The sequence below is a fragment of the Symphalangus syndactylus genome, chromosome 11 (genome assembly GCF_028878055.3).
Source record: "Symphalangus syndactylus isolate Jambi chromosome 11, NHGRI_mSymSyn1-v2.1_pri, whole genome shotgun sequence".
Taxonomy (NCBI): Eukaryota; Metazoa; Chordata; class Mammalia; order Primates; family Hylobatidae; genus Symphalangus; species Symphalangus syndactylus.
In genome coordinates, this window is record NC_072433.2 from 86417135 (window position 1) to 86432063 (window position 14929).

Genomic DNA, 14929 nt, shown 5'->3' on the forward strand with positions numbered 1-14929 from the left:
TATGTATCCATGTGCCATGCTGATTTCCTGCACCCATTAACTCGTCATTTAGCATTAGGTGTATCTCCTAATGCTGTCCCTCCCCCCTCCCCCCACCCCACAACAGTCCCCAGAGTGTGATGTTCCCCTTCCTGTGTCCATGAGTTCTCATTGTTCAATTCCCACCTATGAGTGAGAACATGCGGTGTTTGGTTTTTTGTCCTTGCGATAGTTTACTGAGAATGATGTTTTCCAGTTTCATCCATGTCCCTACAAAGGACACGAACTCATCATTTTTTATGGCTGCATAGTATTCCATGGTGTATATGTGCCACATTTTCTTAATCCAGTCTATCGTTGTTGGACATTTGGGTTGGTTCCAAGTCTTTGCTATTGTGAATAGTGCCGCAATAAACATACGTGTGCATGTGTCTTTATAGCAGCATGATTTATAGTCCTTTGGGTATATACCCAGTAATGGGATGGCTGGGTCAAATGGTATTTCTAGTTCTAGATCCCTGAGGAATCGCCACACTGACTTCCACAATGGTTGAACTAGTTTACAGTCCCACCAACAGTGTAAAAGTGTTCCTATTTCTCCACATCCTCTCCAGCACCTGTTGTTTCCAGATTTTTTAATGATGGCCATTCTAACTGGTGTGAGATGGTATCTCACTGTGGTTTTGATTTGCATTTCTCTGACGGCCAGTGATGATGAGCATTTCTTCATGTGTTTTTTGGCTGCATAAATGTGTTCTTTTGAGAAGTGTCTGTTCATGTCCTCTGCCCACTTTTTGATGGGGTTGTTTGTTTTTTTCTTGTAAATTTGTTTGAGTTCATTGTAGATTCTGGATATTAGCCCTTTGTCAGATGAGTTGGTTGCAAAAATTTTCTCCCATTCTGTAGGTTGTCTGTTCACTCGGATGATAGTTTCTTTTGCTGTGCAGAAGCTCTTTAGTTTAATGAGATCCCATTTGTCGATTTTGGCTTTTGTTGCCATTGCTTTTGGTGTTTTAGACATGAAGTCCTTGCCCACGCCTATGTCCTGAATGGTATTGCCTAGGTTTTCTTGTAGGATTTTAATGGTTTTAGGTCTAACATATAAGTCTTTAATCCATCTTGAATTAATTTTTGTATAAGGTATAAGGAAGGGATCCAGTTTCAGCTTTCTACATATGGCTAGCCAGTTTTCCCAGCACCATTTATTAAATAGGGAATCCTTTCCTCATTGCTTGTTTTTGTCAGGTTTGTCAAAGATCAGATAGTTGTAGCTATGCGGCATCATTTCTGAGGGCTAACCACATGATTATCTCAATAGATGCAGAAAAGGCCTTTGACAAAATTCAACAACCCTTCATGCTAAAAACTCTCAATAAATTAGGTATTGATGGGACGTATCTCAAAATAATAAGAGCTATCTACGACAAACCCACAGCCAATATCATACTGAATGGGCAAAAACTGGAAGCATTCCCTCTGAAAACAGGCACAAGGCAGGGATGCCCTCTCTCACCACTCCTATTCAACATAGTGCTGGAAGTTCTGGCCAGAGCAATCAGGCAGGAGAAGGAAATAAAGGGTATTCAATTAGGAAAAGAGGAAGTCAAATTGTCCCTGTTTGCAGATGATATGATTGTATATCTAGAAAACCCCATTGTCTCAGCCCAAAATCTCCTTAAGCTGATTAGCAACTTCAGCAAAGTCTCAGGATACAAAATTAATGTACAAAAATCACAAGCATTCTTGTACACCAATAACAGACAAACAGAGAGCCAAATCATGAGTGAACTCCCATTCACAATTGCTTCAAAGAGAATAAAATACCTAGGAATCCAACTTACAAGAGATGTGAAGGACCTCTTCAAGGAGAACTACAAACCACTGCTCAATGAAATAAAAGAGGATACAAACAAATGGAAGAACATTCCATGCTCATGGGTTGGAAGAATCAATATCGTGAAAATGGCCATACTGCCCAAGGTAATTTATAGATTCAATGCCATCCCCATCAAGCTACCAGTGACTTTCTTCACAGAATTGGAAAAAACTACTTTAAAGTTCATATGGAACCAAAAAAGAGCCCGCATCGCCAAGTCAATCCTAAGCCAAAAGAACAAAGCTGGAGGCATCACGCTACCTGACTTTAAACTATACTATAAGGCTACAGTAGCCAAAACAGCATGGTACTGGTACCACAACAGAGACATTGATCAATGGAACAGAACAGAGCCCTCAGAAATGATGCCGCATAGCTACCTGTGTTTTCTAGATCTCAGGACTTAGAGGCCAGATTCCAAAGAGGTCCAAAAGATTCCATCTTCCCTAGTCTCTGACATTGGGAGAAAAGTCTGTGAATGTGCACCAGATAAGAATACTAGAAAGTCCTCCTGTCTCTCCCAGAAGCTATCCTTTCTTCTCCAAAATGACCCATTTTCCAAAATGACTGCAAGCACAGCCTCTAGCCCCTCCTCCCTGTGGGACTACCTGGCCTAATTAATGAAAGTTACTTTGATTCCCAAGCAAAAGCCCAAAAGAGGATTTTCCCCTTGCTACCGGTCAACCTCTGTTCCTGCCTCTGAAACCCAAAGCTGTTAACAAGCCCTTAAAATAAAGGAAATGAATACAATGCTGGACGTTCCTATTTCTAAGGGTCTGGGTAACTGCGATGCAATTACATTTGCATTTCTTCTGAGAGTCTCACATAGAAGTGAGAATAAGACAGAAATTATTATCACAATAAATTATCCTGCAATATTGCTCTTCATGTTTCCATTTAAACCCATATCAGCCTTAAAAATCTGGAGAAGAGATAGAAAATGCTTGACTTTTGTAGCCACTGCTTTCTTCTTCATTCACGGCAGATATGGCTAATTGATCATTCCTATCAAATGGCTCATACCTGTTCATGCTAAACATAGTGGGTGAGACAGCCAGTAATAATGAATTAAAATCAGAAATTGAGATTAAACCATACTTACTATCTGTTCCCTAACACATTGTATAATGTGGAACATTCTGAAATGTAGTTCTATTGCCATGAGGTGAGAAGAAGTGAAAAGATGAGGGGTAGGGAAGAAGGAGGAAAGAGGAAGGTTGACTGATTGAAATTCTATGTTTCAGAGAGAACATGGGGAGCAGGTGCTCCATGTGAGCATACCTGGAATCTAACTCTGCTTTTCAGCCTTTGTACTGAGGACCTTTCTATTGTCATCTGTCTGGAATAATCAGGCTTTGAGAGACAAATGTATCTTAAAGAAATGGATGTATTAATCTTGCAAATTACTTGGTTAAAAATGAAATCTCTGGATAGAAAGTTTCTGGAAAATACATATTTAGTGATCTAAATATTATTCTACCAGTGACAAAAAATTCCCATGAAACCAAATTAATATCAGAAAGTTAATAAAGCAATTCAAAGATTAAAAAGGAATTAGATGTTCCTAAAGCATAATGCCTTCAAGATAAGATAGTATCATGGGCTCATCTATAAAACAGGTACATATGCAGTAAGCAGACCAGCAAACTAACATTGTGGATGGCCTTGTGTATTAATTAGAGTTTTCCAGAGAAATAGAGCCTATAAGAGATATTTACATAATTGTTATGAGGGCTTGGCTTACATGATATTACAAAGACAGACACCTTCCAAGATCTGCAGGATGAGTCAGCAAGCTGATAACCCAGAGAGCCTATCATGTCATTCCCGTCTGCAGGCCAGCAGGCTCAAGACCCAGGAAGACATGATGTTCCAGTTTGTGTGAAAAGGCAGGAAAAAACTGATTCCTAGTTCGAAAGCTGACGGGTAGGAGGAATTCCCTCCTCCTTGAGGAAGGGTCAGCCTTTTTGTTCTATTCAGGCCTTCAACTGATGGAATGAGCCCACTCACATGAGGGAGGGGAATCTGCTTTATTTAGTCAAATGATTTAAATGTTAATATTATCCAAAAAATTCCCTCATGGACATACCACAATGTCTGACCAAGTATCTGGGCACCCTGTGGCCCAGTCCATCTGACACATGAAATTAACTGTCAAACCTGAGAACTCTTCTTTTGAAAGGATGAACTGGAGGCAAATGGATTTTACCCTTTGGACTTAGTTTTTTAAAAGAAGTCATGAGGATGACCATTTATTTTTTATTAGCTTTATTTATTATTGTGTCTTCCTAAAAGGATTTTAGTATATTATCCAGATTTACCAGCATAATAATTACAAATGTTATTTCAGGGTGTTACTTTCCCAGACCACTAATACTCATTTAGAAAAGGCATAATTGATTTCATTTCAGAGGCGACGTTATCTAAACTTTTCTTGTAATTCCAACAGGAAAACCTATTCAAAGCCTGAAATCACCATTGCATTAATCATATGTGTCAGAAATTTATTTACTGTAAGATCTCATGTACATCTATGTTATTGCACATGTGTATCACAGAAGTCCATGCAGACATTTATATCATGCAATAAATTTTAAAATAAAATTTGTTTGTAGAATTTCCATATACCTGTATTATTCTTTATCCCAATTTGTTTGAATAACATTTGAAAACTAACTTCAGATGCTTGGTAAGCATTCCTGAGATTTTTGGATTTTTTTTTTGTTTTTTTTGCTTTATTTTCTGATGTGGAAGATAAACTGAGAGAAAACAGAATGAAATTTGATTGGCCATGATGCAAATTTTACCTACTTATATTTCATAGCTACCAAACTTACTTCAAAAAATATTAATGATCTTAGCCACAATCTAAATTGTATTTTTATCAGAAAAATGTGTAAACTCTGAAATCAAAACTAATTATACCAAGAGAGTTAAATCTAGTTTCGTAGGCATATGAATATGTAAGATAACAAAATCAGAAGATAATCCTCACTTTTTCCAATTTATTTCTGGAAACTGCATCCTAAACACATTGCATTTTCCCGCAGGAATCTATATTGGTGATTACATTCTTGTTCAGTTACTTACCATCAAATAAGCTATGATTGTCACAGCAACATATTACAAAAACAAAGATAAAATGGTAAATCTTCAATATAAACTTAATAAAATTATTTTATTAGTGCTATAGAATTAGAAAAATGTTTTCTCTGTATTTGTTGAGAGCCTAGTGTATTCTAATTTTCATGTATTTATTCAAATGTATTTAATAGCTGTTATATTTTTTGAATGACAGGCAATATAATGCAAAGGCATGTTTTCTGTCATTCAGAAATGGAAAGAACTTAGAAACTAGTGAAAATGGCATACGTTAGACATAGCTAAAATCAAGATGCTACCTACAATAATTGAGACAAGCTTTGGGGACCGATAGGAATGAATCAGACAGCTTAAAAACTGTCCAGGGAAGTTTTACTGATGATTTGTGTTTGTTCAGCTTCTTTGTAGCAAGCAGAAATATTTTAAATTATGCTGTTAACCTTACTGCATGCTCAAATTTATTTTTGTCCTTTGAAAATTTAGACATTGCAGCATTTAAATATTTAAAGGCATCATTAAATACTTCAGCCATGATAGGTTGAAGAGAATTTCCTTCTTACTCATCTTTTCTTTGTTCTATCTTTAGGCTTCTTCCTCGCTAAAATCACTTTAAACTTAATGGACTGCTTTGAAAGGGAAAAATTGAAGGAAGATTTGTTCAAAGAAACAGGCAGTCTCCTTAAGTCAAATACAAACTATTGGAAAACACAGGTCTTTCTTTTACATTAGCTGGGAGGTCTACCTCCTTCTTATCCCTCCCTTTTAAGCCTACAGAAGGCTCATTAGACCAACTGCCTATGGGAAATATAGACTAAGCAGTTGTAAGTCAGGAGACATGAAGTTTAGGTGTCAATTAGGCAGACTTGAATGAGCAAAGATACAAAATGTACTGGGCAAAAAAGAAAATTGTGCCTTGTACTAGTTCCTGATGACAAAACTATAGTTCAGATTTACCATTATAGACTTCAACTATTGTGTGTTTTCAACAAGAGAAATTTTTCTTTTTCTATTTTTTTTTTTTTTTTGAGACAAAGTCTTGCTCTGTCATCTAGGCTGGAGTGCAGTGGCACGATCTCGGCTCACTGCAACCTCTGCCTCCTGGGTTCAAGCAATTCTCTGTCTCTGCCTCTCAGGTAGCTAGGATTACAGGCTCCCACCACCACGCCTGGCTAATTTTTGTATTTTTAGTAGAGATAGGATTTCACCATTTGGCCAAACTGGTCTTGAACTCCTGACTTTGTGATCCACCTGCCTCAGCCTCCCAAAGTGCTGGGATTACAGGCATAAGCCACCGTGCCAGACCTCTTTTTCTATTTTTAACAGGCTTTTCTATTATAATGTACTGTACTTCATAATTACTGAGTTTGTACTACTGTCAGCTCATGTGTTGATTTTAGATAAACAGACACACAGCAATTATATTTTTTAAGATAAATGACCAATAGTTCCATTTATTTTTTGAATATTTGAGAAATATCTAGTTTCTCTGATACAATCTTAGGTTTGCATGCCATATCTTATAATATATAGATAATATTAAGGTGTCCTCATTAAGATGAATTTTTCTCTGTCTGGTATTATTACATGATATAACAGTGATTTCAATCCTGGCCTTGCCACTTGCCAGATGTGTGCCCTTAGGCCAATTACGTAACCTCGATTTGTCTCAGTTTCTTCAATTGGAAATGAGGATATCATAAAAAATTCTCACAAATTTGTTACAAGAATCAAATCAGTTAACTTTATAAAACATTTTAATAGTGCTAGACACATAGTAAGTGTGATATGTGTGTTTGTTAAATAATAAAATACTTTTTCTTGTTCTTTTTTCTAAATTTTTAATTTTTTTCACACTTCTGCTGGCAAGAATCTTGTTCTAAATGCATATGCAAATACCCATCTCCAGACTTCTATCCAACGAATAGACTAATTTGCCTTCTTTTCCTTGCCTTTATTTCTCTCTTATACCGCCTACTCTCGTATGAGGCTTCAGAAGGAGGACAAAATGAGAAATTACCTGGAAAAATTGGCCTGCGTGTGCCGCCTTTTCAAACCTGAAGTAACAGATTATATCAGTTAGCACAGATTTGGAGTCAAGTAACAAAACTTATTGCAATCCCATTGGTTTAAATTGGCTGACAAAGTATAGTACAATGGCAGGATGGATTTCAGGGCTGGCTTAACTCAGTGAGCACAGCTCCTTTTCTTTGCGCTTTCTTTGGCATTGTTGCTTTAAGTGTGATGTCCTTTTCCTTAGACTGAGTTGCCTCATGCTGGCAAAATGCCATTAGAAGTTCTAGGTTCTATATAATGGAATATGTAGAAGATGAGAGGGAGTACATTTAGCTTTTAAAAATGAAAAAGTTTCTTACCAGAAACACCCAGAAAACCCTCTTTTATGACTCACTGGCTCAGATTAAGTTACAAGCTAATTCTTAAATTAAAAATTGAGGCTAGGAGAGTATTAAGAGCTAATTGGATTAGCTGAACCAATCTCTCTAGTATGATGGATGGGATTACCCTCAGATAAATGATGCCCACTCTGGTGCTAGAGTCTCTCAACTTACTTTAAAACACATTGGTAATGGTGGAAGGCATACATGCCTGAACCATAGTAGAACTGTGTCAGAAGAGAAGAAGGGGGAATGGATACGGTGTAGGCAACCACTGACGACTACATAGGCTATGTTATCTATAGGAGGAGATTTAGAAATTCATCAGTGTCAGTAATAGATGTCTCTGAATGAGGAGCAAGTTGTGGCTAAGTGGACCTTTAAATTCCATAAAGTGGTCTTTTAAATTATGTACATCATTTTTGGGGTTTGTTTGGTTATTAAGACCAGGCATAATCAAATCAATATAATCCATCTTGTCTGTCCGTGGTGCTAACACTGGCACCAGGGCTACACAATTCGAACTGTAGTTTCTGGGCTTATTTTTTTCTAAATTAATCATAGTATCTTTTTCTATTTTGAAGTAGTGTTAAACTTGCAGATTTGCAAGAATCGTACAAAGGCCTTTTTTTTTTCTTAGATCAATTTGAAAGTAAATTGCTGACATGATGCCACATTACAGCCTGATTCTTAATGTATCAAAAGCAGGACAATGCTCCTACCAAAACACCAAGTAATCATTAAAATCAGGAAATTTTATTTTTTTTCCAGATAGGGTTTCACTGTGTCACCTAGACTGAAGTGTAGTGGTGCCATCATAGCTCACTGCAGCCTCCAACTCCTGGGCTCAAATGATCTTTCTGCCTTGGCCTCCCAGAATGCTGGGATCATAGGCATGAGACACCACACCTGGCCAAAATCAGGAAACTAATTCTCTACATTAGTTCCATTTAGTTGCAGACTCCATTCATGTTTTGCCAATTATCCCAATGTTTTATAGCAAGAAGGTCCAGTTGAGGATCACATGTGGAGTTTGTTATTTCTTTTTATCTCCCTTAATCTTGGATCTCAGTCTTCTTTGACTTTCATGACCTTTACAGGCAAATTATTAGGTAGAATACCCTTCACTTGAGGTTTGTGTGGGTTCCTCATTATTATATTCAGATTATGTAGATACGGCAGGAATATCACAGAAACATAGAAGTAATGGTGCGTTCCTCTCGTTGCATCCTATCAAGTGGTCTACAACTTTAATTTGTTCCATTATTGGTGATGATCACCTTGAACCCTTAATTGAAGTGCTGTCTGTTAAGCTTTTCCATTGTAAAATTACCCAGTTTTCTTTACAATTAATAAGTATGTGGGAAGAGTTTCTGTACAGAGGTAAATTGGACTTCAGGCCTGCTCAATGCATTTTTAAAAATTTTTGCAATTTCCTTAGTTCTGTTAATATGTAAATATGTAAAGTATTCATTCTTCATTAAACTTTCACCTACTAGTTTTGGCATTCATTGATATATTTTGGCTGAACCAGTTATGATGATGATGATAGTTACTATATGTTTGGTTTTTCTAATTTAGGCATTCATTCTATATTTATTAGTTGCCATTCTAATGTAAGAGTTCTCTTCTCCCTATTTATTTATTTATATTGATATGGGCTCATGAATTCCTAGTTTATAAAATGGGCTATAATTTTTTCTTATTATTTAATTTTGATACCCACATTGTTCTTGATTTGGTCATTAGGAAGTCCTTCAGACTGGCTTCTATGTCAGTCTGACCTGTCTTTTTCGTTCGCTGAGCATTTTGTTACTTTGTGGCACAAAAAGATGTCCCAGACTAATCTTGTACTTCCCCGATTCCATACCAGAATCAGACAATTCTCCAACAGGTTCTGCTTCTTTTTGGTGGAAAACAGTATTTAGATTTGGGTGCTTGATATACTTATTGTTACTGGGGTGTCAGTGTTGTCCAGTAGTCTCAGTAGTCAGAAGCAGGGAAAATACTTAAGTTCAAATGGATACCATCAATCGCAATCCCAGTCCAACACCAAAGGCTATCAGAATAGATCAGAGTAGATTATAGTAAGAGAAGTTGGAAGAAGACCTGGAGTTTCTTCTTCAATCTTGATGCTTTAATAGAGGACAGAATTCCATTTTACAATTCAGCATACCCAGAATCTATTTTTAACTTTGCTAGAGAGGTAATTCTCTTGATAACGTAAAGGATCTTCGGTAACAAAAAATGCTTTTATGAAATGTGCAACTACATTAGTTTCCTATGGCTGCTATAAAAATTACCAGAAATCTGGTGGTTTAAAATAAGACAAATCTTTCAGCTCTGGAAGTGAGAAATCTGAAATCAGTTTCAGTGGGCTGAAGTTAAGGGCTGATTTCTTCTGGTGGCTGTAGGGGAGAATCTGTTTTTCAGCTTATAGCATCCACCTGTATTTCTTGGTTTGTGGCCCCTTTCCCCATCTTCAAAGCTCACCACTCTAATCTCTGCTTCTCTTACCCACTTTCCGTAACTGGTCTTCTCTCTTTCTGACTCTAACTCCTCTTGCTTTCTTCTGTAAGAGGGGACACCCTTGTGTTTCCATTGGGCCTAACCAGATGATCCAAAACAATCGCCTCAAAATCCTTAATTTAATCACATTGCAAAGTCCCTTTACCGTGTAAGATAATATATTTATACACTCTGGAGATGAGGACATACACATTTCGAAGCCATGATTCAGCTACCACACCAAGACTTAGCTAATCTCTTTCAATTTTTTATTTTTGTAGAATCAATTTTACTTTTGAGTTGCGTTAATCAGAACCATCATTTGCAAGTGTTAGAACAAAAACAATTCAATTTGGCTTTGGCAAATTACTGGCTCCCATGAATTAAAATTGTAGAGCTCTAATCGATAGGCTCTATTGAGTTCAAGGGGTCAAAGACGTTGATAGGAAACTTTCTCTTCATCTTTTAGCTCTATTTTCTTTTGGGTTTATTCTGGGCTCTGCTCTCCTCTCCTGTTGACAAGATGCCACCAGTAGCTCCAGCATTCTTCTATCTTGGAACCCCGGGACATAGAAAGATTCTTTTTCTCCCTATAATGTCAGTAAAATCTAGTTAATGTAGCTGGGCATGGTGGATCATGCCTATAATCCTAGTGACTTTGGAGGCTGAGGCAAGAGAATGGTTTGAGACCAGGAGCTCAAGACAAACCTGGGAAACGTAGGGAGATCTCATCTCTAAAAAAATACTAAAAAATTATCAGGGCATGGTGGCACATGGCACATGCCTGCAGTCTCAGATACTTGGGAGGCTGAGACAGGAGGATCCCTTGAACCCAGGAGGTGGAAGCTACAGTGAGCTATGATTGCACTACTGCATTCCAGCAGCGAGACCCTGTCTTTAAAAAAAAGAAAAAATCTAGTTAATGACTCTCATTGATCCAAATTTAATGGGATTCTGTAAATCAAAATGTTTGCTGCTTCTACTGAAGTTGCAACCACTTGATATATTATTCATTAATTTATTACCTAAAGGTTTTCCTCAACTTCCCCTCTTTTCCTCTATCCCCCTCTTTTTTCTTTTTTAAACACTTCTCATTTAAAAAAGAATTAGAATATAATATCTATATAATTCTTAATTTAAATATCTTGTTTAACATTAAAAAATTTGGAGATAAAATAATTTAGCAAGAAAATATGATCTGAAGGTTTATTGTGGTTGAGATTATTTTTGTTATAATAATTTTTATAATAATGTATTTAAGCAAATAGTTTGAGAATTTCATCCCTGATTATGTGCTAGAGAATCCTGGTGTGAGACTAAAATGCATGGTTATTAAAGACATGTAGACACAGAAAATATGAAAAATACATTTATGTTAAATATATAAATCTTATAAAAGCTTCACATACTGTTAGCAGTCTCTGTGATCTTGATTTTCTTGGTATTTATGTTACTGCTTTCTTTTGTTTCTGTAACTGAAATATTTATGAACTGTAAATAGATTTGGGCCACCTGCTGATTTTTGGATAGATAAAGGATGGTACCTTTACGGTTAAGTCTTTTTCAGAATTTGTTAATATCAAGCATCCTATTTATTTTCAGAATGAGCACACGTCAAGTTCAAACAAAACCAAGCTTACTTGAATACTAAAACATTTAAAATATTCAACTTTTTATAAAGCAAGCTTTGTTAACCTCTTCTAATACTTTTATTTTTTAAATTTCAAAACTTATACTTTTAGTTTGAACCAGACTGTATAAGTATTTTAATGCCTTTTTAGTTAGAACTTAAACTCCTTTGCAGGAGAGAAAAAGAGAAATAGACACATAGAAGGAGCTCAGTCAATACCTTTAAACTGATTGGTATTCACATTATAAAATTCAAGTCTGTTAACAATGCCTTTTTAATTGAAGAACCCTAATAAGAACTTGCCTTTTTCATATTGTGAATATCCAATTGCTATTTGACAGACTATGCATGTCAAATACTTGGATGCATTGTATAGATGCTGTTATATTTTACATAATAAAAATGCTTTTTTTGGTGTAGTGTACAAGTATTATATTGAAGGAGTAGGACGCAGATAGATAATACAATCATGAAGCAACTTAATTTTCTCTCATTATTCTTTAAAATTTTTTCTGCTGGAACAATTCTCCTCTTGCCCCTTAATTTTATCCTCTTGGATAAAAATAAGACCAGTCTTGACTTTCCAAGTTACTTCTAGGTCTTCTAGACAATCTCGGGTCACTAGTTAAAATATCATTTTCTTTTTTTTTTTTAAATATCATTTTCATAAAATAGAAATTTAAAGTTCATTGAAGTTAAAGACTTCCCCCTTTGTTAGGATGGGCCACCAGCTATGGAAAAGGGCTGGTGAGCTTCTTCCTTAATTCCCCAGAGATTTCTTCTGCTTCTTCCCCACTTTTTAGGGGCCTCTCACTTCTCTAGAGTTGAAAGAGGTGTGACAGGGCAGATATGTTTATTGACAGTACTCATTTGGCATGGATTTGTGTTAGTTTCCTCTGGCCATGATAGATGTGTAAGGTCAACTTTTACTGGCGAACATGCTGATACGGTTTGGCTCTGTGTCCCCACCCAAATCTGGAATTGTAATCCCCAGGTGTCAAAGGAGGAACAGGGGGGAGGTGATGGGATCACAAGGGTGGTTTCCTCCATGCTGTTCTCATGACAGTGAGTGAGTGGACATGAGATCTGATGATCTGAAAGTGTTTGGCAGTTCCCCGCTTTGCGCTCTCTCTCGCCATGTTGTGAAGAAGGTGCCTGATTCTCCCACTTCTACCATGATTGTAAGCTTCCTGAGACCACTGCAGCCATGCAGAACTGTGAGTCAATTAAGCCGCTTTTGTTTATAAACCACCCAGTCTCAGGTATTCTTTATAGCAGTGTGAAAATGGACTAGTACACACGCCATTGTTGGAGATCTTGCACCTGTATTTTCTTGATGTCAGTGAATACATTTTCTGGATGTTTATAGCTCCTCCTCCACCTCCTAGGATTCTAGAAAGTTTATTCTCTGCTGGGTTATCTCATGTATTCAGGCAATCTTCTTGGTCAGGACGACACCCAGGCCAATTTTCTCAAGCCATGACCACATCAAGTCCAGTGGAACAATCTCTCTTGACTCTGCCTTCAGAGAGATTAGCCAGGCAGATTTATCATGTGTGAGTTTTATGTTAGGCAGCTGTGATCCCCAAACTCCAGAGGACTTATGTCAAGCTTTCTGACTAGGCATCAACATCTTTTTCCATAGGCTTCTGGGTGGTGCTACTATGTGCTTACTGGTCCATAACAACCTTCCTCTTCCTAATCTCTTCTAATTGTCACCTTTCCTTTTCTTCCTGCTTTAATCTCTCAGCTAAGGGTCTGTGTGGCCTCACGATGAGCCTGGGGTGGGGGATCAAAACAGTTTCAGGCACCTCATTGGCAAGTCCTGCTTTGGTGGTCTCAAATCTTTCCTTGGAATTTGAGACTGACTGCTACCTCTTGTCCAAGGGCCTAAACCAAATCTAAGATGTAGAGTTTTATTTTAGATCCTGTCACAAGCAAAGAATCACTAATTAGTTAAGGTAATGATCATTTCCTATTCAAGGGCCATTTATTTGATTGCTAAAGTATGAAGTGGGAAAATCTAAGTTATGATAGTTTTCTTTTTCTGGTAATGTTACCACTGACTATTACATTTTTGTCACACCAGTTTCTTCATAATATTCCTACTTGTCTCATAATGAGGTTGTGATTACAATAGTATAAAGTGCCTGGAACTTGTATGTGGGGAATTTACTAATTGTCTAATGAACATCACATTATTTTTCTGCTGGGCAGCTATTATTCAAGTGCCAATAGAGAAATTGAGACAAAATCAATTTTTGAATAAAAGTGTATTAAAAAATCAAAATTTGAATAAACGTGTATTTAATTTTGAATACCGCTTACCTTCCAAAGTAACTATAAAAGTTCTATAGGAGAGGGAAAGAATAGTTTCACCCTCCTTGGGTAAGTATTTTCTCTATCAATGACTCTGTTCAAGTTTTAAGGCAGGTGCAAAACAAATCATTGATCAAGTTCATTCTACTCAACAATGAGCCACTATGGGTATTGTAGTTTTATTTATCAACAGTTTGTAAATAACAGCTGGTTTATAAACATTATGAAAGTCATATAAAATGCACACTTGTTACCAATATTTTGTTAATAGGCTACTTACAAGTTGGAAACAAATATTGTCATTTTATCAGTTATGTAAATAGAAAGGCAAGTTATAAATATTATAGGCATGCAAGTGTTCATATATACTTGACTCCAAGATCAAGATTAAAAAATATTTATAATAGGTAGTTTAGTGTGTTATGTGATTTGTACACTATTTCTAGAATTTGACATTTTGTATCAATTACATGTGCATACCTTTTAAGCCAGCCATGGTACCTGTAGAAATTTATTAAAAAATAGTCAGATAAGTGCAATGTGTGTGTTTGTATTATGGCATAATTTTTGAGTATAAAAAAAATCAGAAAAACCTAGATGACTATTGGTAGAAATTAGTTTAATAAATCAGGATAAGTCTATATAATGCAACACCATAAAACCACTAATAATTGTTATATATCTCTATTTATTTGCAATTAACTAATTTCTCAATATATTGTTAAATGGGAAACATAATCTACAAATGGATAGGGATAATATTATTCTATTACTGTAAAAAAGATTATAAATATTTTAATATATGTCTTGAAAATTCTGGAAGGATATACACGAAAATTTTCAGATTGGTTGTTTCCGAGTGGTGATATTCCTTTAATCAATAAATACCAGTCCAGTTCAGTAAAAGAACCATTTGGTCTAGTTAATAAACGGAAGTGTAAGGAAGTGAGACAATGTTTCACATATGACTCCTGCTTTTCTCTGAAGTGAAAACCAGTATGGCCACCTGACATTCTGTAGGCCCACTTTTATCCTGTAGATTATTGCTCATCTGTTTAATCAACAGTCTTCTATTCGTCTTCAGGAAACACATGATAATCAAATCAGCGGAACCTCCGCTTT